Genomic DNA, 23,970 nt, shown 5'->3' with positions numbered 1-23,970 from the left:
CTCAACACTCACGTTCTCCGGCGCGCGCAGCAGCAGCCCAGGCCTTCGCGCCGCACCACGTGACGCGGCCGCCACTCAGCGGCGAGGGAGGCGGTTTCCAGGCCCGCCCTCGGCCGCGCACGCGCCGGGAGGCGCCCGGCCCGCCGTCTGTCAGAGGGGCGGGAGGAGGCTGAGGCGGCGCTGTGAGGGTGCTGCTGGGGCCGGTAAAGTTACCGTAGAGTAGCCGTACCCCGGGGAGTAGGGCGGCCCCGCGGCCGCAGACCGGCACAAGGCCCGTTGCCAGTCCGTCCAGCGCTATGTTCCGCCCTGGCTGTCGCGTTGCTCAGGCGGCTTCCGCCTAGGAGCTGAGGCAATTACTGAGGAGCAGGCAAGTGCCTCCTATTAGCTTTATCTGCAATGCAAGCTGTGGAAGGGTGTTGAGGCGAATACAAATTAGCGAAGATAAGGAGGTGTTTAAGAGCAGGCGAGGAGCACACCGGATCCTAAGCCAAACCCCTCAGCGAGTACATTCTGGTGAAATACCGGCTCCAGGTGATAAAAGGTGCCCAACTTCCCAGGTAGAAGGCTTTGAATTGTGTTTATTCTAATAGTGTCTGTGAAAATACCTGTTACTGGTACTACTTACCATTAAAATGCATAATTAGGTTCCCTTTGAAAAAGTCTTACTACACATGCAAAACAGTAACTAGTTCTGTAAGTTTAATAGTTCAACCACTTTAATTTTTTTCAAGCAGTAAAGGCAATTAGATGAACACAGTAGTTTCACTTGTGTAGAGTACTAGTCACTGGTGTTAAGTAATATTCCCTGAATTTGATACAAATATCTAGACTGGGAGCTTTGTTATTAATACTCAGTAGGGAATACATTGAGCAAATTATAAATGCCTAAAATAATAGGTTATCATAGAAATGTTGGCAAGCTGATGGTGCAAATATGTGACTAGAAGTGAATCATACAAAATCCATAGCCAAAGCTACATGTAAATGGCTCTATTTTGCCGTCATTTATGTGGCACTTAGGTTTCATAGAACATTTTGGCAATTCATACAACTATGTCATAGCATTTATAAGAAAATTGTATTCTGCCCTTCCAAAAACAGCACACAGCTCAGCAGACTGGCAGGCATGAAAGGGGCTGAATTCCTAGAAATAGGGTGGAGATCAAGTTAAAGGAGCAAACTGCCAAAACAAGCAACTTCAGCATAGTCTTCTCTTCCAAGAACAAACAGAAGCCAAAAGAGGAGGGCAGATTCAGTGTGTGCCACCATTTAGACACGTTATCTTAAGCTCCTTAGCTTTGGCACATTTAGATCTGTTACCTCAATTAATGCTAATCATAATAATTCATAGAAATCACAGGATGTGGGAGTTATAAATGCCTAGACTGATAGATTTTCTAACATACACCAGGTTTTCTATAATTGGCACCATTTTCTGTAATAGCATACTCCATTTTCATGCAATCATAATTCCAGTCCATAATTCTTAAAGATGCGGTATTTATTGCCTGAGTACAGGTCCAGATCTTATTACTGGATGTACAAGTCCTGAGGTGGTTGTTCTCTTTTTGGGACCTAGAAAATCTGGATTTCATTCCTAGTTCACTTCCTGGGTCAACCAGAGCAATGATTTATTAATATTCCATCTTTCAGGTCCTTATTGATACAGCAGGGATAATAGAAGTCACAGGGACAACAGGAGGCTAAGTAAATTAATGACGTGTTCAGATGCTATAATTAATGGGCCACATACATAGATAGATTAAAAAAAAAACCCACTGTTCTTGTCCTTTTTTCACAAGTGTGGGATTTAATACCCATTACGTTCTTAAAATTTGTTTCTTGCTCTGTACAACCCCCCAGATCTTCTGGATTATTTTATACTGACATAAATAGCTGGTTAGAAAAAAGCCCAAAACACCTGCTGCTCTCTTTCTTTAATCTCATGCCATCTCATGGATTTCTTTTACCTTTTTGTCTGAATGTTAATGATTCTTATCAATAAAATTGAATAAAATGAGAAATACTGTTCACAAACTACAACTTTTTTTATGGAAAAATGCTGAAGTTGATGAAATTTATTTCTTTAGCCTTGCTCATACATGTCCCATATGTGCGATTACCCAGCTTTCCTCAACATGAAAGATGTTCTTGAGTAAGAATAGCAATTTAGTTTGGCTGAAGGGCTGGCACATGAAAAATTAGTTGAGTTCATGTAAGACAATATCCCTTTCCATTTCAGCAACTATTAACAGCATAGGTTCTGTTTCCTAGTTATGGCTGGCCTGATTAGAAAGAGAATTCAATACTTGGAAAGAAAATAAGGAAGAAATAAACAAAAACATCATTTTCATAACCCATGTACACTTAGCCCAGAAGTGACGCATACAGTTAGCACTGCTTACGCCTTGCTGCTAACTATATAATCCATGTAAATATTTATAATACAGCTATTATCAGTGTAAACATACAGCTTAGTCATATGTTGACCCATAATGAAAAAGTGACATTGAGATCTTTCCTTTGCTTAATAGCACAAGGTTTAAACAGGGTTTAGGAGCAGGAGAGCAAGTCTCGGAATACTCATTTTTCTGAGATTTATACTGAGGCTTTTCAACATGAAATAATTGGGAAGGAACAGCCTGCTATGGAATGCATGGATGCAAATTAAATCCGTATCTGAAGTATATTTTTTTAATTAATGCTGGGAATCTGATAGCAGCATATTTGAAATGCTGTTTATGTTAATCTTGAAGGAACTAGTTAGGACTAGCCTACAAATGTAAGAAGAATGTCAAAGCATAGTTATAGCAAAGGAACTGTGACTTTCCTAGACTGTCAGTACGTGACAGAGTTTACAAATAGTAGAAGAAGAGAGAAGCAGTAACCCAGAATTTGATACATGGAATATTATGAGTCTGCCAGAAAATTAACAAAATACAGATGATTAAAGGATCGGTTTAAACATGTTAGTAGTTTATGTACAGCTATTGTACCAGAACATTCTGGTTCTGAAAACAACATAATACTTTGGAAACTGTGGAGGCAAGCCCTTCTAAGAGATGTGTACGGAAATATAATCTGATAACAAATGTTTAGTACGAATTCAGGGCTTACTCTTTCAGAGTCTTTGATCTGACATTAACTTTGTTTTTGCTATGTAGCCCACCCATGCTAATGTTTCCTTAGCTGGTGGTGTACTTTCTCCAGTTCAGCTGCCAGCACATCACCAACACAATAACTTTATAATACAATATGGACAACTGTAAAAAAGTGAAAAATGTAGATGCTTTCTGTCCAACTTACAGAGATAAAAAGGACTGTATTCTGGAGGTTCTTGATCTGTTCATATAGTCTGCCAGAAGGAATGGGAGAAACATCTGGTGGAAAATAAAAAGAGTGTATTGGTCTGAACATGGGCCGGAAGAAACAGACTAACATCAAAAAGGTTTCGTAACACTTACAGCCAAAGGGGCCTTTGATCATCTAGTCACCTCCTGCTCATCCAGATACTTCCACATTGCATTGAGAGACTTCAGTTAAACCAAAGCATTTTCATCCTCAAAAGCCTACGCTGTTTTGTGTGACCAGAAGAGAACAGAGCAGACCAAAAGGCAATGTTAAGGAAATTAATGTGTGGAATATGCCAAGAAGTTGGTACTAGGCAATCCTTCTATGCAACTAAAGGGCTTTCTAAAAAACATACCAAAATCAAAGAGAATATAATTTGAGGTCACTGGTGAAAAAAACTATAATGCAAAAAGTTATTGGTTATGGAATAACAAGACAGTAACCTTCTGTCATCTAAAATTCATTTAAAAATATGTATATGCAAAAATCTTCATTTTGCATGACCACGGAAATGTTAAGTAATCATTACTAAACCAGTCTGAAAGTTGTTAACCGTAATAATACTATAGGCAGAAAATATTCTGTTGAATACAGTTCTTTTTTCAGTAGCAACATAATTTACATCTCATCATTCACAGTTTATACAAAGCACAAAGTTAAAGTATATTCTGCTGCTGGCAGGGAGTTCTTGTTAATACTGTAGCTGTGAAAATTTTGTGATTATTTCTCATTTCTATAAAGCATTCACATAATGTTTTCCTTTATGGAAACATGGGGTTTGATCCAATTTTTTATGAAATTTTAACTGCTTTATAGCAGGGAAGTTATAGTAATCTAGTGACATTTTGTGTGCTCCACTGGCCTGCAGGATGCCAGGACAGTGGAAGCATCGTGCTCCCCCAGGGAGATGAAGCGTCAATTCATAGTACTCCCAAGTTCCAGCTCTCAAAGTTGGGCTAATCCAGAGGCAATACTGGAGGGCTTTATCTGGCACTCCTTGTAAAGAAGGATTTGTCAAAGATAGTAAAGGAATTTCTCCAGAAATCACATTAAGCCCCCTTTTGGAGGTCTTTTCTTGCTCTCTATTTTCTCATGGATATTTGAGTAGAATTCAGGTTTTTGTCTTTTTATACTAACCTCAGTTCTACAACATATACGCTCACCAGCCCAACGGACGTCCCCTGAAGACAGGTTGAGAGGCAGGGGTGGGGAAGCAGTTGGATGAGGGGCTGATACCAGGGGAAGAATGGTCCTAAAATTTTACTTTACAAGTCATTCTTTTTATTTCTGCTTTCTTACAATGAAAGAAGCCGTATCTCCCTTGGAAGTTTGAATCTCAGAAGTAGTGAGGAGGCATAGTATGTCATAATATTCATAATATTGAAATGGGAGTTGATTCTTTGTTTTCGTTTTGTTGTTGCTGCTGTTGTTGGTGTTTTAATGGGCTTTCTAAAGCTGTCTTTAACATACTAAGTTTTATTTAACAAAACTAAGCCTAACAAAGGCTTAGTCCCATCCCAGAGTGCACTGATAGGCCTTAATTGCCCTGACTGGCCTCACCTGGTTCTCCCTGCCCAGGCCCAGGAGCCCCATGTAAGTCCAGCCCCAGGCCTATAGTCCCTTCCTGAGCGGGGCCATAGCAATGCTGGTTGCTAGCTCTACAGTAGCCTTGCCCTGGCTGTGGGTCCTGCTGAGCTGGGCCTGGCCTGCAGGCTGATGGCTCAGTCTAGCTGTCTTGGTGCTGTGTCTGGTCCTGACTCTTCCTAGCTTTGCCTCCAACCTGCTGCAGCACTGTGGGCTGTCCTGTGATCTAGGCTCTTGGTTGAGCCTGGCTGCCATCCCTGGATGTTCCCTGCCCTTTGCTAAGGTACCGTGGAGGTGAGTCCCTTCAGATAGATTGTTCCAGAGTAGGAAAGGGGCAAATGTGATATTCGAGGCAGTGAATCTGAAAATGGCAATTCAAAATTGATAAGTTCTATCAAAGTGTTACTTTAATTTTCTTTGTTATTGGTTCTGTTTATAAAACATTCAGTAGAAATTACAAAGCTGTTGTAGAAAGGAGAAAAGTAAATGAAGATCAAACTGGCTTTATAAAGCATTTAAGCATTTTTAGCATAGAAAGTAATGTATGAATTATAGTCAAACTATGTAAAACTACTGAATGTCACCAAACCTGGGAGCTTGTATTTTGTAGCTGGGTGTTACTGAGGTTCAGCTCAGCAGAAACTTTACTGTAACCCGGCAAATACGTTTTATTTGATTAGCTAGTATAGATGGGAGATGTAGACAAGATTTCAAGTGCATAAGGTTTAATTCAAATCTGAAATAGAAGCAGTGGACTTCAAAGTTAAGTAAAAATTGAGAGTAATTTGTCTTGATTGATTTTAGAGCATACTGGAGGTTGCACATAGCAGCCAAGTGGAAATAACTGGTGAGTCTGCTGGGGAAGATGGTTTTTCTTGTGTATGTATAGGAAATAAGTATCAGTCTTTAGCTTGGTTTCAAATAGCAAGTTTCATCCCTCTTTTTGTGGTAGTGCTGCTGTAGCCATAAAGGTCTGCTTAGGACAAAGACAGAAGTGTGTAGACAGATGTGGTACCTCTTGTTGGTGGCATCAGCCAATACAGATGGAAGCCCTCCTTCAGACCTGGGATAGTAGTGGGAGATGCTTCCGTGTTGTACTTCCCGTGACTGCCTCTCGTGACATGCAGCTGAGGCTGAGAAACGGTTGGTCATGGTGCAGTCACTGCGCAAACAGCTGCAACAGGTTGCTGTCCTACTACTCCAGTTTATTTTCTACTCTGCTGAAGATGATTGCCTGTCAGTCCTCTGCTGATAGAGCTTTCTAATCTTTAAACAAAATCACAAGGCAGGGGCTTGGGATCAGATTGGGGCTGTCTCCAGGGGCTGGGTGGGGCTGGAGAGGGCAAGATTCACATCATCCTCTACATGTGCTGAGAGGAGGCAGTACAGCTCCCAGCTAGAACAACTAATACAGCCCTAGGCTGTCCTGTCCCACAAGCCATCTCCACAGAGGGAATCTCATACTTCAAAGGCCACCACTGGAACAAAGCAGAGGTCGGGGCAGAGGGCTTGCAATTGGCATGGAATGAGCACCGACAAGGGCATAAAGATAGCGCTCAGCCATCTGCATGGGTGTTTATGCAAACTTTCTAGGACTTGTTCAGGTTTCTGGGGATCTTCCAGCTTTCTAGGTAGAAGGACAGGTTTTTCACCCATTAGAACCCTCCCGCTTCCCAGCGTCAAAGAATTACCATGAGAATTGCCCCAGGGACCTTTTCGTCTCCTCCCAAAAACTCCTGAGAGTCAATTTGCAGCTTTTTCTTTCCACAGCTGAATAATACGTATTTTTGCTACCTTTCACATTTATTTCAATTATTCATTCTATGTTTTAATTTTTATCTGTGTCCAATGAGATTGAGAAATATATTTTTTAATTACTTTCCTTGTTCTCTTTACCGGCTTTCCATCTGTAAAATAATGATCTCTGGCAGCTTTTTGGCTTTTGGCATTGCAGGGTACCTAGTTCAGTTACAACAAGGTGACTCAGCGTTCTGTGCAGCCGGTTCTGAAGATTTCAGCCAGGCCTTTGCTTGATTAATGAGCATTGGCCTATTCTTGAGATAAATTTGGGCTGGATTTTGCCCAAGGGCTACAGAGTGGGCACCCCAGGGAATTTAGTGGAAGAAATCTGTACTTGAAATGACTTTTGCGATCTATTTACTTAATGATTGCTTGCTTGAAGGTAATACCTCTGATAAGGAGGAAAAGCCAGTCAAAAATGTAAAGAGAAGTACATTCATTAGATTTTTGTTCTCCTTTTTGTGTGTTAAAGCCAGTTCTCTTTGAGGAAAGATTATATGGCAGACCCTATACTGGGCCAAGTCCCTGACATAGGTAGGAGCGCACAGGATGTTAGCTTGTATCCGCACCGTACCTTTCAGCAGTGGCATTTATGACATCAGAGACTTGGCAGTGAGCAGTAGTCCCCCCCTGCCAGAGCTGCTTTCCTCAGTGATGACTGGCATATCCATGTTGATACTGATCAGCAACCACATATATGAGCATGTCTTAGTTGATTTCCTGAAAAATTAATGTGTGGCAATTTTACCTGCATGTTGGCCTCCCCCAGTAACTTCTGAATGAACTGACCAGATCCAGTCTTATCTGCCAGAAGTGTGGGTTGCTCGTGGGCTGCAGGTCCACCACCTCCTGCAGCTGCAACTCATGGACAATCTTTTTGGTGAAGGGACTTGCTCTGTGCCATGGGATGGGTGTGCCCAAGGTGTGCATGCGAATCCCAGAGCTGAGCTCACATACTGGAGATGTGGCAAAAGATACCAAGTTTGTCTACCAGGCCTGTCCAGTGCTGGTCACTTCAGCAGTCTCCTTTGGCACCTGGGGGCTGTGCATTGGTGGATTTGTAAGTTCACACAGCCTTGCCTGCATGTACGACGTGGTGTTTCTTGCCCAGACGGCAAGTTGAACAGACATGAACAGGCTTTAGAGAGACTTGAAACTGTTGGGTTGGAAATGGGAAGCAGGGAGGGAGAGGGGTAAACAAGTAGTATGTAGGGAACATGCAAGAGAGTTGGAACAGTATTATGATTGAACCTGATATTCAGAATAGGAAATCAGGGTTAATTTTTCTGCTATTCATGACTTCTACATCTATATAAGAAGTTAAATACCTGTTTTGATGCAGCGGTGGGGAGGTGGTGCAATACTTAAAAAAAAATAAAATCTACCAAGTATATAATCTATGCAGTATTTGAGTACTTCTGTTGGTGTATCAGAGAAAAGTGTTTCTCTGAAGGAATTGTATGTGATTCTGCAAATCCCATGTTCATTTGCAGAAGAAATAAATGGATGCGCGCACAAAAAAGTCAATATACTGAAATGAAGAAAGCAACAGAAGACGAAACACATTCTGTGTGTTTTTAGAGTATCTGTCAATCTAAAGTAATAATAAATAAGTAAACAGAACCTTTTTAATTCGTGCAAGTTAATCCCTTTCAGGGCTGAATTAACTAAAGCATATCCCTATGAAATAACCTTCATTATATAAATCAGTGTGCTGATGGATTACTGAGTTTGCAGCCAAAAAACTGCACCACCATAGGTGTGAAGTTTCCTGATCATCTAATAAATTGATAACTTTGAAGCCTAGTTGTGACAATTTAAATGTCATCACTATTAAACAAGTTGCCAAAATGCAAACAACCATCCTAAGTCATTAAAATGTAATTATAAAGGACAGCTGGGTCTACTATCAATCTGGGCTGTGGGGACTCATAATGGGGAAAAATATGAAACTTTCACACAAACAGAATGAGACTGCTGTATGTGCCAACCAGAGCCTACATGGGAAGCAAGTAAAACATGTTTTTTGTGCATACACATTTACTGATGCTTATAGAAGGCTTCCGTTACTGAGATGGACATAGGAGTCAGTGGCAGCATGACATCCAGCAAATGTGTTCACCTTCTCTGTCATACATGAAAAGCCCTTTTGCTTATTAACAGGGTAGGCTTTGCTAATGAGAGGCAGATAGACTGGGTGGCAGTTACAATCTAGTCGAAACGACTATGAAGTGGGACTAAATTTGCTCTATTGTGGAACAGCACCATAGGTATTGTAAGCCCTGTTTTGAGAACCAGGTGGACTTTAAATGATGAAGAAGGTTTGCTTTTTGGCTATGAGTAATAGAGACAAGTGACTACCAGGCTTTGCAGGCATGGACTTGATATGGTTATGAAAGCTGTGTTTAGTGATATTGATAACTAAGTTATTGAACATTTTTTATGTTTATCATTTCCTTGATACTTATTTACTTGATACTTTGAAATGGCCATGGTGCGGACAACAAACCCAGTCCCTGGCCAGGACTTGCCTCTCCTGCTGTGGATGGTGTAGCTCTAAATTCATATTGGTTTCAGCTGCATCTCAGTAGGTTCTGTCTGTTATTCATTGATGCAGCATGTAGTTGATTAGATTTACTGCTGATATGTACAGTGGAAATGGTGGAACAAGCTAGAACTGTGATACTGCTTCATTAAAATAGTAACCCCAAAAGGCCCCACAGTCTTTTGGTGTATTACTTATATGTATTATGGAGTTACAACAGCTGCTAGCTTCCATAATTAAGCCCCATTTTCCCTAAATGTGGCAGAAAGGTGAAATAAGTGGGAATTGCTGATAATTGGTAAAATTCTAAAATAAATATCTCTTATATTATGAATCTTAATGCATATAATAAATTAAGTATTGGATAGCTTCTTTTTTTAGGCTTTCACAAATCTACATAGATTTTTTTTAAATGTATGATGCTAGCATATTATTTGAAATAGTGTGATTCTTTTCTTCCTGTACATCAGCCTATACCACATCATTCTCAAAAAAAAAAAGAGTATTTTGTAAACAATTCCAAGGTGTTTTCTAACTGATCAGTGTTCCTAAAATATTTAAGTATCAAATTCTCCATGTATCTTTTTCTACTATGAAGTAAATCCTTGTGGTACCTTGGGGCATTCATTGTGCTGAAAAACTCGTTAATTTATTCTCAGTAAGAAAAGTGTGTTATTGCATATGTGTGTTCACAAACCATTCATTTCCTTCCTTTCGTATACATGGAAATGATGTAACAACTTGGTGTACTAGTGTAATTATCTACCTTTCATTTTTGTAAATTGTAATTTTTGTTTTGTTACAAGAATCAGTTGGTATAGAGCTTAGAGAACCATTTAAGATTATGAACTGTTTCTAATAAACAGATTGTTTTCTGATGCAAATGGAAAGCCAAGTTGAGAGAGATTTTTCTTTTTTATGTAGAAGGATACAGCGTCTCAACAGACTTTGTCCTTATATTTTGGCAGATTTGGACCGCCCTACTCAAAGGCATAAACAAGCCTCAGCCTGTCAACAACAGAAATGGGACACTAACCTGCCAAATATAGGGAAATGAATAAACGGAAAAACAATAAAAGTCAGTAAGGTAGGAAATCTCATGCAGTGTGAATGATTTTTTCATATAGCATAAGCAAAATTTTCTGCTGTTTGTTTCACACAGCTACACTAAGGATGAATAAATTTCTGTCACCAGTGCTGTTATGAAAAGCATGCAAATTCCAGAGATCACACTGGCTAATGGATGGAATGGTTATTTCGAAAGGAAGAATAAGCTTTCCTGTAATTTCCATTCATGTCCTCCCAATGTGAGATGACAAATTTACTGCAGGTTTAGGAAATTAAAATAAAATGTTAGTTTTCCAGGTGCACTGAAGAGGTTTTGAAATTAACTTAGCAAAGGTGAAGCTACATGGTATTTCTCACTGCACAGTGAGAGTCAGCAAGATGACATTGTAAAATATCCTTAGTAATAGTTAGAAAGTCTGCAGGGGATAAGGTCAAAGAAAGGTTAGCAGCTGACATCAAATCGGAAGCCAGATGTGCTGACCCTTAATCATAGGCTTTTGCAGGCTTTTTTGGGCTGCAATTCAGCATAACATTATTGAATTCACCTTTAGATTAAGCTGGTTTGCTTTGACATATACAAACCCATATGCAAGTTAATGGCTGTGTCATCCACTTAATTATGCAAGCTATGATAACAGATCAGCGAGGTGACCTCTGCAAGCACTAGTTTTCAAGGTCCTTAACCATTTGCATTTTCTACGAACAGAAAGTGGTACCCCCCTCACAGGTCATATTGGATCATTAGTTTTGCGTATAAAATTAAATTAGGGAATAGTAATATGCAGGCATGTTTTTTTTTTTCCTGCAAGATTACTTAGAGCTATTTCACTTAGAACTATGTTATGATGAAAGTAATCTGTGTGTGTACTGGTGCAAAATCTTTGGCTTTGCAGAGAAAACATTCTTAGAGACAGTACTCCCAGCAAAGCCATAAGTATCACTCAGTGGACTGAAATTAAGCATGGTCAGAAGTATTTGAAGGATTGAAAGCCCTTAGAAAAAAAAAAAAAAACCAAAACATTTTCATAAAGATCAGGAGATGACAAAGTTAAGATTATATATGCAAACCTTAACTGTTCCTTGTTGCTTATATATGATTCTGCAGTCTCTGTGAGATCATTCTGCAGAGAATTTTTGCATTAGAACTGAAGTGAAAGAGGACTTCACATGGTGCAATTTCTACTAGTTTAACAAATATTTTTGGGTTGTTAATGTAAGCTTAAAATAATGATATATTGATGTAAAGTTATCTTTATTCAGAAGATATGCTTCTGACTTGCTCACTTACACAGTGCTTACTCAACAAACCACACAGTAATCAGTAGTATTAAGGTCAGTGGCAACAGATCTGTCTCTCACACTGTGCACTAAAGACGACATTTACTGAATATTGCACCGATGTAGAATCAAACTCATTGCTGATTCCACTGAAATTACTTCCCTTTCATGCAACTGTGGGAAAGGATTTAGCCAGGAGTTGGCCAGTGGGCTCATGCCCTTTGCAGTCTTCATTGTGCATAGTCCCACTCACATACTAAGGCAGGTATGCAAAAGAGATGGCATGTTTCTTAGATTCAGTAATATCTGTCCCTCTTCCCAGTGAGGTGACTTCAGTGGGAGTTGTGTGCTCCTACAGTGAAAGACCTCAATGGTGTCCATATCGACCTGGAAACCCACATAAAATATTATAATCACAGCTATTAGCATAGTATCCCAGTTCTTAGATACTGAAACCGCAGAACACAATAGTCTGATCTCTCCTTTTTACAAAGCAAGGGGACGTATATGTACAGGCCAGGCTTTTCCTGTGTCTGATTTTAGAGTCCATGTCCTGTATTTCTTAGCTCCTATTTCACTCTTCCTTTTGTATTCTATCCTTTGTTCCTATTAACTGTTGCAGTGGGAAATCACAGTTAAATTATTTTAACACTTAAACCTGAATTTGTGGTCCTTCTGATATCATCTGGATGAGGAGTTTCAAGCCAACAGTTTTTGGTGTGGGGTGATGGGTTTTTTTCTGCTCACAAGTTTAATACAGGAGGTTGGTCACTTTATTTTTGAGGAATGCAGCTATCGAGGAAGACTGTCATCACAGATTTAAAAAGTCTTGGCTATATAAGGCTCCTTCCACAGAGCCAACTGCAGTTCAGTTTCCCTAACAAGCCTCTACTCTACCTTTCTGGTGAAGGCTTTGCACTTCTAAACAGGTATATTTCCCTTGCAAGTCTTAAGACTTCAAAGTATATACCTATTTCATGTAGGCATGCTTGGTCTTTGAGGTGCAAAAGTCATAGATATAAAATACAGGACTTATAAAACATGGGGTAGGCAGCCATGCTGTATTGCTACTCTGTTGGAGCAAGAAGCATTGCGTGAATCTTCCAACTGGATGGCAGAGGTAGACATTGCAATCCAGTTCATCAGCTGTAATCCTCATAAAGAGGATGCCTGTAAAGTAACTGATGGGTTTATTCTCATGAAGTGACTGATGCTAGTATCAGAGTTACCAGGTTCAGATGAGAGGGAGGGCATGACTAAGATCTTTTTATCCCTTGGTTTTTAGAGTCCTCTCTGGCAATAAAAGAAAGGTAGTGAGGGTAATTCCTACCAGGACAAGAATGTGGGTGATTGGTGAAGCTGTACTCTGCTGTAGCACATGTACGCAGGACCTTGGTGCACATGTGTTTAGGACACTAACGCTGTTTAGCAAGCTGAACCTATGTTTTATACCGAATTTGCTATAGAACTCTAACATAAGAAACTGGATGTTCTACATGTAGATTAATTAAAGTTAAAAGACGACATTTGAAGTTAGTTAAATATGAAAGTATTTCATAATGAGAATAAATTCCTCTGGATTATTCATTTTTTTTATTACTTTTCCCACCACATGGGCAGCTTTGGACCGGGGGTTAAGAACAAAAGCTGGATGCTTCTGCTGAAATTCTCCATATAGAAATAATTACTGAGGGCAACATTTTAACTTATCTTTCAGTTCCAGACTTGACAACGCTTTCAGATGATTAGGGGGAAGCAGACCTCTCCATTAACTTTTTTCAGGTTGTTCTGCAGACTCAAGCAGACGTTATTTATATCCTGTTCATGTATTTAAGTTGATCTTTGTCATTGTGGCCAGAAACATCTGCTTCAGACAACAGAAGCTGAGATTATTAATCACTATTCTATAGGAAGGAATTAATTCAGTAATGAAACTGCATAGCTATAGAATCATGCAATAATTGGAGCCTTGCTGATAGCATGGATAAGTTGAGGGTTTCATTGTATTGAGATGTCAGTCTTGCATCTGTCATCACTGCTAAACAATTTTTAAATGCTTAAAAAGCCCAAGAGGTGTCTTGTTCCCGTATGAAATAAAAAATTCATTTGTTCCTGTCTCCTGGGTGCTGTTTTTTAGAAATTGCAGAAGAAACAGACAAATCAGTCTAGCAACTATATTCATGTTTATAGTTTAATCCTATGAAAAAGGGGAGAAGTAAGGCAATTGTAGTCATCTGCAGAAATCGGAATATCCTTAGTAGCATGTTCAGGTTTTCTTTTTGGTAAAAATATTCAAATTGGAAAATTGTGTGATCCTTAAAGATTTCTCTCTGAGAAAGCAAATGTAGGAACTGCAAATGGACACAGAAATGGTGTCTGGAGGCAGCCTCTGGAGTGCTGAGAGGAAGAACAAGGAAATGATAGGGTGGAAAATATACTGAATAAAGTCAAATATTTTACTTCACAGTATTTACACTAGTTTTGTACTTGTAACATGAAACAATAAATACAGAAGTGACCCAAACAGCCAGATAAATCCAAATTGTGCAAACCTGGGGAGATCTTGGGTGAGAAAATAAGTGAAACTGCTATTTACTTGAAATCTGATCTTTGAACTAAGAGCCCTGAAAGAAAGGGAGAAAAAAAGATAGGATTCCTGCAGGGAGTAGCCTCATTTGTAAAAACTATATAGAATGAGGAAACCTCAGTTTCGTATTCTGCAAATCAGCCCTTGAGTTTTAGACCTTTAGCTCTGGCTTTCTTCAAATATAAGATGCAAAGTCAAGAGCATGGTCCTGCCGATCTGCACACTGGGCTGAGTGGCGGCTCTCCTAATCACATTGTAGTGACATGAAGGGAAGCCCTGAAAATCAAACAAATATGTCACCTGTTTTACCACTTGCTCCCCTCCCACCTTCCCCCCTCCATTTTATAATCATCCTGATTTTGCCAGATTATACAATTGGGCTCTGCTGGCTCCTTTCAGTCTACCTAAATCCATCAATTGATAAATGTTTTCTTCTTGTCTATACTGGAGAAAAAAAAATGCAGGTGTCATCCACTTTGAGGCCCTCCTCTCCATAGCTGCTGTCATGTCTTGAGTGAAAAACAGCTACTTGCTGTATTTTCCGTGTAAACACCAGCATGTAAATCTGTATAAGGAGACCATGGAAACAAGGTGCTCATAGTCTGTTTTTCTGGCCTGTACGGCAAAGACAGTGTGTTCTCTGAATCTGTTGGCTACTAATAAGCCCCAATAATGCTTTGTAAAAAATAATCTAATGCATGTAATAACATAATAGGAGAAGGGAATGTATTTATGTAAATTAACTAAAACATCCTCAAGAATTAATGTATTAAAGTGGTTAGAGAAGCTAGCAGAGGATAATAGGCAAGGAGACCTTCTCCTGTTTGTCAGCAGAGACTGTTAAATGGTTGAAGCTGCTGTAGCACTGCACGTGCCAAACAGATGCAAAATAATTTTCACATTAGAAAATCACCTGATAGTAGTAACTCTAGAGTAATATGTTGTACATATGTGTTTAACTTGCATGTGTAAATACTATTATTTAATACTTGTGTGTGTGGTTGTATGTGAATGCACAGAAAAAGAAATAAGAAATTTACTTATTTTACTTACTAGCATTGCAAATTACTTACTAGCATTTTCAGGGGCAATTTTTCTTGCAACAAACTTTCTCTGTTCTTTTTGAAATTAATGAGAATTAGGCACCTGGATTTTTTTAAAGATCTAGCTTTCGGTGTCCAAAGTTAACAAAAAATGTTATTTGGTTTTAAGAAAATGGATTTATCAGCTCAATTTTTTTTATTTAAATTTATAGGAGCAGTCTGTGAAAGAGGTGGAAATCCTGCTCTGTTTGTATTACCTACATTGTGCTGAGTACAGTATTAGAGCAGCAAGTGTTTTTTTCTGATTTTAGTATACACACTAAGGAGACCAGATGCCATTTAGTTTGGATAACTTGACTTAAATTTTGAGAAAAGTAATTGCTGTTGACAATAATAGTGGCTAGTCAGAATTTTTTATTTATAATTATAGCTGTAGGGTTTGTTAAGATGCAGGTCTTGGGGGGAGTACAGATCCTGGCTGTGAAACAGAAGAGAATGGAAGAGCTCGAGCTCCTGTACAGAAACAACAGAGCCCCTTCATCTTAATTGTGTAACTTCAGAGGCTCTGCAAATTGGATATGACATGATATAGGTCTTCTGAAAGAGCTATCAGAATTAAAAAAAAAAAACCCCAAAAAAACCAAATAAAAAAAAAAAAAAAAAAAAAAACAAATCACACAAACAACTCTTAGGTGAGTGTTTGATTTGTAATGCTTGCCTCACAGTTAATGGTCTCTTTATTTCATTCTACTCAATGAGATTTTCCTTAATTCAACTAATACAGCTTTTCCAGAAAAACGTATGTGCATAAATTAGTATTTCCTTTTCTTTCTCTATATGCTACACTCTCTGCTGGATTATTTTCACTGTAAACAGAGAAACAGTTTACCTTGGCCCTGGAATTAACAGTAACTCAGATCTTAGTTTACTAATGAAACAGTTTGATATAAAAAAAAAAAAAATTATCAAAAAAAGAGGTCACTAATTGTTTTATGGCTAGATCAGCACTGTACTTGGATGACAGGCTGTTTCCTATCTTCTTTTTTCTGATATTGAGAAAGAAGGATATATTTCTCTATTAAGCTCCCAAAAATCTCAAAAGACAATTTTTGGAAGGAAGTTCAGTATCTGTTAAATAGCAATTCTTCAAAGTACTTACTAGAAACAAATTACATAACAGCACTCTTTGACAGATTTATTTAGAGATAAATACTGTACATACTGGTTTAGTAAACAGCTTTTAGTTGCATACATTCAAGTTGCCTGCTTTGCTCAAAAGACAAAAATTGGACCTTTTTTATGATAGTCCTGAAACCACCTCAGCTGGAGGACTGAAGATGAAAACCAAAACCCATTATTTTAGCACAGTCTTTTTCGAGCCTGATGGATCTTAGACACATAATAAACCACCTTTCAGTATTTCAGTAATTTAATCTATGTACAATTCTACAGTAATTAAAAAAAAAATCTTAGAAATTGTAGCCTACAAGGCAAAACTGGCTTTCTGGGACCAGTGTCTGATTTTCTTGCTCAATTCTCAAACATTTGACATATTAACGTGTAAATAGAGAAATAACGTTTTAAGAAGGCAGATAAACTTAACATTTCTTCACATTTTATTTTCTTGCTAATTTGTATTTTTTTAAAAAAGTTGCTATTACCATTACTAAATCCTCCATCGAATAAAGCAGCTTCTGTTAGAGTCCCATTGATGTGCATGTTTCTGAAAACATGATCTGTATTGTTTGGCATTCCTGAACTTCAGAACCCTAAACCCCTTACTTCCCACCCAATTAGCTATTCTATGCTCTTGAATCAGATTGCTATTTCTAACCTGAGGAATCAGTATTTCTAATCACCTCTTTGGAATGACCAGCTCATTGAAATGCTTAGAGGCAGGTGCCCAGTCCTGAATGACTGGTGCTGTTTCAGGTAGTCAGCATATCCAAAGTGCTTGCACAGGACTGGTGGATGTCATCCATGGTCTACACAGGACCTTGGTCCTTCTGGAGGAGAACCTGCAGTGGTTCCTCTCTGCACCTTCAGCTGAATCTATAAAATATTTGCAAGAACCAGGATCGGCAGGCATTTTTGAGAATGTTCTTGCTCATGACCTCTTAATTAAATTTGACCCTATTTAAGCAATAATAGTAGTGAAGTTCCAAGTAAGTAGCAGTTATTAACTGCCATTAGGCTGAAACCAGTTTCCTCAGCAATGTCCGCAAAAAAGACTGTTCTAATTTGGCATGTATCAATTAAGTGGTAATTACTGTGGTAACATTTTAAATACATGTGGTGCCTTTCATTTTTATAGAGCAAACCTGCACTAAGCAGAAGTAGGAGTTGAGAGAAATTAATGGATTTTGACTAGACTATTCAGAGCAGGCTTGAAAGGGAAACATTTGAATAGTGGTAAAAAAGAAAAATGTAGTTTGAATTATTTTTTTAATGCAGACAGAACTCAAAACAATTGATCGGATTTTGTCTAAGAATTCCTAAATTTGCTTTTTGTCTGAGATCAGTTATTAAAATTGAGTCCTGAAAGTACAAAGAAAATTGAATAATGTGAAAATGGGATTTAAATTCTTCCAGTGCCTACCTTTGCATGGTAAAATGTATGAACTTGCAGGCATACTACTCATCAGTGGGCACATATGAAAGTAAATATTTTTTAGTGCTTGATACACCCCTCCATCCACTCTGCAAATCCTCCCCAAATGCAGATAAAACCTTCTGGCAACTGGGGCAAACTAAAACATAAAGCATAGTAATTAACATGCATAAGTGTGCTTATGCCATATTTTTATATTCAAAGTTTAAAGAGGGCGCTCTCAAAAACTGCAGCTAATGATCTGCACTTGAATCAGCTACAGGTACATCTAGAAATTAAGGGAAAAACAGACTTCCTGAGTGTTTTACCCTACAACTTCTTGATCCTTGATGTAAGGCCTTCTTATGGAGCTAATGGTTAAAAAGCTTTAGCAGAAATCGGCAAACAGGAAGAGGTAACAGATGAAAACTGATAATGACTATCCAGTTAAGGTGATTCCAACAGGAGTCCAGTTCAGACCATCCTAGAAAGGCCATTTGCTATGGCATCATGATTACATTTTCTGGGGTATTGATTCCCATACACAAAAACTTTTTGCATGAAAGGTGTAATGAAAAACAGTGTATAAATGTTGAAATTACTACATCAGTGTTTGCATCACACACAAAGACATGGATATTTTCTGGTTCTCATCCCAGAAACTGCTGAGATAACATGGTTTAGGAGAGGTATGGGATTCTAAGCAAGTAATTTAATTTGTACTTTGAATCATTCCCTGCCCAATAGGTCTTTTAAAAAAGTCAGTGGATTCCTTACTACAGTAACTTAAAAAGAATATTTGGCAGGTTCCTAAATGGTCCTGTTTAAATAATGTAGAATTAATATCACTGTTTACAACTCTGTGTTTCTTAAATGTAGAAAACTTATTTTACAAATGTGCATATGAATTTCCCTGGATGAAGAAAACTATTTTGTCCTTTTTTCTTTGGTGTATTAAAACACTACAATGCAATAACTGTTGAAAGATGGAAAGGGATGTCTTCATCAGCACTGCTTCACCATTTGTTATGCGCTAGCTCTGGAGACTAATCGGAGTCTGGACTTGATGCTACCTCTCTTACGCTATGCCATGTTGTGTCCACAGTATTACTAAGATACATCCTGTTGAGCTTGGCCTTTGAAATCTCAACATTTCTTTAGTCTGCCAAAACTATCTGCAAGTTGGACTTCACTGACCATCTTTCATTAAAAAAATCAATAAGCAGTATATACAAAAGGAATAATAGAGATTTAACAGCATGTTAAGTTCCAAAGGTTGTCCAATGAAAGGTAATGGTGCAGTATGGCCAGTATGATCTCAGAAGACATTACATGTATTCTAATACTGTAATTAACTATTTGTAAATCATGAAGTTTTGGGGATGGACTTATTTTGATTCTTACTGTCTAGGAAGTGAATGTTAGTGCATTGTGCTTCCTGACCAAGAAGAAGCTGAAGCATTGAAATAATAAGAATTTTAAAATTGGAATACACTTAGATTATTAATCCCCATTGTGTGTGCCATGAATATGAATTTTGATTAAACAGAGTCCAAAATCTAGTTCTGCAGTCCACTTCAATTGATGGCACAATTTTGTTAATGCAAATTGAGTCAGATAATGGCTCACAAATAACAGTAGTTCTTACGGAACTTTGTCATGCTATAGGAGGCTGTGCACAGCCTAGCCTACGGATGCAAACACCGAAAGCGTGAAGAGTTATCAATGAACTCTTACAGGATCAAGTAACAATCTTAAAAGCATAACCATGCGTGTCCTGCACCATACCAAGGTCCATGTAGGCAGCTATTCGACAACAGTGGCCAACAGCAGATGTTTAGAGGCACGTGCAAGAGTAAGACTCGTAAATAGCAGCGCTTACCCAGAACATATCCCAGCTTCTGCAGATTTCTACCTCATGCAGTTCCAGAGCTGGCTGTGGTGTCTTTGTACTGCATGGACAGGCTTTCCCCAAGTATTTCATCCACTGGTTTGTCAAGGCACAGCATCCTATGGCAATGAGTTCACAGGGTCCCTGACATTGCCTGAAGAAGTAATGTTGTTTTGAACCTTCTAGTTTTAGTCCATGTCCTTTATCTTTTCTATTGGAACAATCAATCCTTTTTCACCTTCTCTGTGCCAATAATGATATTTGTGTCTGTCACATCCCTTTTCAGGCATGTTTTTTCCATCCTGAAAAATCTTAGTCTGCTAGCTGTTTGAGCTATCTTTGATCATCTACTCTTATCTTTTTCCAATTATTTAATATTGTTTTCAAGACCAGAAAGTAGAATTTTTCCATAGTAGGCAAGGACAATGTGCACCATAGATTAAACATTTGAAAAAAATTGTTTTCTTTTGTTTTCTCTCTTTTACATGACAATTCCTAATGTTCTATTTGCTTTTCGACTGCATATAGAGCTGATGTTTTCATAGAGTTGCCTCTTACAATTCCAAGAGCTTCTTCAAAAGTAGCCATAATTAACTCAGCCTGTCACTGAATATGTAAAGTCAGAATTGCTTTTCCTTGCATGCATTTACACTTACCATTTTATTGCCCAGCATCACATAGTGTCATGAGGCTTTTCTTCAACTCTTTGAACCTTTAGTAATCCTTTGAAGAGCAGAGACCAAGATAGTATGTTCTGTTTATGATCAGCAGGCCATGATTAAGCTTGATCCTATCACACAAGTGAAAGCTCAAGGAACCCTGAATCACAGCTGGAGCCTGTGAAATAAGTCTGTGCCTTCCCACATTGATAAAAATTAATAAATTCTGTCCACTATCACTGGACATAAGTTGGATCTTTAGATGAGCTCAACTGCTAAACTCTTTGAAAAACACAGTAATACTCCTTTTTCTCTAGAAACTATCGCTTACCCTTGCTCTGTTATCACATTTTCAGTCCTCCATTCCTGATTAACACAACTGAGAAATCCGTAATGATCAAACACCAGCAGCGCATCCTGCTTGGAAGTAATCAGCCCTGAGAGCAGACTGCAGTGCAAGCACTAGCAGCAAAGACAGCTGGTCACAGGCAGCTTCCTTGTCAATCTCTGACTTCGTGCTGCACATTTCCCATGCAGCTTCTGACACAGTCAACCCCAAAGTACAGTTTACCCACCTCAGTGGCAGGTAGTAGGGTAGATGGGTCAGCACAGCCAGGCTCCATTCACTCCTCTCCAGCAGAGTGAGCAGACAAGTAGCTGATTCTTGCCTCAGAAGGCTCTCGCCCATGGGATTCTGTAGGGATCAACACCTTTCCTCCCTTTCTTCTGGAATTGCTAAATACCACTGCGGGCAATGACACGTACGTTACCTTCTGCTTTATCTATTGTTCATGGTTAAACACTGTGACACCTAAAAGATGAAATAAAGCTGCCTCTGAGCAAGACCAAGACTTGCTGCTATCACCAAGTAACCATGGGCAAAACCTTCTATTTGGCTTTCATTTTCATACCTCTGTGGACATTGCCACAGTGGTAAAAAACAAAACAAAAACCCCCATGGACTTACGAAACTCCCTTCCTCAGTCAAAAATTGCTTGAGACCATTGCTTTAAGCCACGCACAGACAAAAATCGCTATAAATTAGATAAAAGATTCTGTAACTTCCCTTTTGAAATTCATGCTCCAGGCAGTTTTGTCTGCAGTGAAGGAGACTGAATTAAAGCCAAAAAAAAAAAAGGTCTGTGAAGCATCAAAACCTTTTCTGAACATATTACAAGATGGAAATCTGAAGATAATAGATGCAGAGCTGAAGGTTGATCAGTGTAATCTGGGAATTATCCAAAAATATTGCTTAGCTTCCTGTTAGTTTAGTGATACTTCAGTGGGATATCCATATTCTCCAATGGAAAGCATAGGAATGATGTTTTATCTTTTCTGGCTGCTTTAAACAGACATATGGAGGTATACGATGAGGTAGAAAAATTAAAAAAAAAATCAAAATCATCTATATGAATTAATAGTGTGGTTTTTAAGATGAAAGCTGGTTAATTGATCACTAGAACATAACTTAAATATTTCATGTAATTAATATACGTGCTCTGTCTAAATGCTGATACAAGTAAAAGTGCTTTACACATGAACTGGAGAATACACTACAGAAGCAATCCTAGTAAGTGAGGTATGGAAATGATGACTTGGACTTTTCTAGTTCTCGTTACTGTGATACAGTGGAATACAGCTGCTAACAATCAGATATGCTTACTGTTTGTAACATAATACATTTGAAGATTCTAATTAGTCATTTGTGTTCTTGCTTTGCCTCAGAGAGATGACAGTAGAAGTCAGGGATGTAAGATCCATTGTTTGCATTACTACCACTCTTTTAACAGAGAAATTAAACAACTTGTTTACTTAAGTAATGATTTAACTAGTTTAGAGAAAACCACACTATTTTTGAAGGAGGAGTTATGCAAGTTTCATCCTTACTGTTGAATGTAGAAAAGTAAATACTACAAATGAGCTTAAACAAATAAAATATGCAATCAAATCAACCTTGGAATGAGGGCCAGAACATAACTGTGTCGATGTGATGGGAGGGACAGAGAGCCCGGCTCTTCTCTGTGGTGCCCAGCGCCAGGACAAAAGGCAATGGGTGCAAACTGAAATACAGGGAATTCTGTTTAAATGTAACAAAAATCCTTCTTGCTGTGAGGGTGGGCAAACACTGGAGCAGGTTGCCCAGAGAGGCTGTGGGATCTCCATCTGTGGAGATACTGATGAAAATGCAACTGGACAAGGACCTGAGCAACTTGCTGTGCTTTACCCTGCTTAAAATGGGGGCACGGTGGACTAGAGAATCTCCAGAGCTCCTTCCCAACCTCAGCTATTCTGTGATCCTGGCTTCTGTCACCAGCTTGCCCTGCTCACCTTGTTTGAGGGAGAGAGGAGTGGGCTGCTACTGGGAAGGTCACTGCCTCCCTGCCCCTTGGCACCCGGCTCCCCTTCCCTTGCACAGCAACTCATTCTTCCTGCTCCTGGACAACTTGATTCAAACTCTGAAGGAAATGGAAGGAAAGAATGTTCAGAAAGTTTTTATTTCCTGATCTGTTGTTATTTCATGAGATTCTACCCAGAACTAGAGCTTTTTTACAATTGTTTTAACTGAAGAGTTGGATGTAGAAGATGAGATCAAGTGTTTTAGGAGCAGCTGGGAGCGGGGGTTAGAGTAAGCAACGTGTTGGTCAGTTGGGTCTGGAAGGTGAATTGATGAAACTGATGAACAAGAGTCATGCTGCTTTTCTTAGAGGCTCACAGTAATGTAACTTCACCTTTGGGGAATATTTCCTGTGGTTTGTGTCCTTGTGAGTGAGATTTTTGGTGGACCCTGAAATTCTAGAAGAAAGTAATAACAAGACTTAACACCCTTTTAACAGAACAGTCAGGTACATAGAAAAGTGAGCACAGTGCATAGAGATGTGGCAGAGGAGGGAAAGATTGGGGGGAAAAAAAAGAGCAATAAAAGCAGGTAACAGCAGAGGCAAAGACCAACGGCCTGTGACAGTCACCTGAAAAGATAAATGAAAAGTGGGGGGTTTTTTTCCTTAATGCATTAAGGGTGCATGTTTAATCTTAACTCCTACTTTCACTTCATTTTTCATTCAAATGTAGAAAAAAAAAAAAAAAAACACACCAAAAAACCCCAGAAAAACCACTCAAGAAGCTAGAAATATCATTTACCCAAACCCTCTTTTTGCAGCTAGCTGAGAGTCTATATGTGAACAGGTAAAGGTGGCTTCAAGAGAAACTAGTCTTTGTTGTAATCTAGAGCAACACCACATCTTTAATTACTTCTAGATGCTCACAGTGGCCTTCCTGAGATGCCATTCCACCAACACTAAAGACACATTTTGAATATCTCATGGCCCTTACCCATCTGCTCTGCCAGGTTCAGTAGCGACACAATAGGAACTAATTGTTTCAAACACTTTGTCTCATGGGATTACACGGTGCTAAATTCATCTTCAACCACTTACTGTGGGAGACAAAAAAATGGGAACTTTGATCTTTATCTGGTCTACTATACTCCTTTCCCTTCTCTACATCAAATAATTATATTGTCTCCAAAAGAATGGTTAATTCCAGTATATTCTGAGGTGTGTGATCCAAATGTGGG

The 23,970-nt window shown here is 38.9% G+C and overlaps 1 protein-coding gene across 3 annotated transcripts in view; it reads right to left on the bottom strand.

Moving 5' to 3' along the window:
* RHBDD1 (rhomboid domain containing 1) overlaps positions 1–106 on the bottom strand; it is a 48,464-nt gene extending 48,358 nt beyond the window's left edge. Inside the window, exon 1 of one of the 3 annotated variants that reach the window (XM_075761036.1) lies at positions 13–106. The gene's annotated coding sequence lies outside the window, so the exon portion shown is untranslated. The remainder of the gene's footprint in view (positions 1–12) is intronic. The other 2 variants (XM_075761039.1, XM_075761040.1) reach the window with 2 other exon arrangements.
* Between the last annotated feature and the right edge of the window lie 23,864 nt (positions 107–23,970).

The sequence above is a fragment of the Balearica regulorum genome, chromosome 9, assembly GCF_011004875.1.
Source record: "Balearica regulorum gibbericeps isolate bBalReg1 chromosome 9, bBalReg1.pri, whole genome shotgun sequence".
Taxonomy (NCBI): Eukaryota; Metazoa; Chordata; class Aves; order Gruiformes; family Gruidae; genus Balearica; species Balearica regulorum.
Note: the sequence above shows the minus strand (reverse complement) of the source record. Positions and strands in the feature narration are given on the sequence as shown.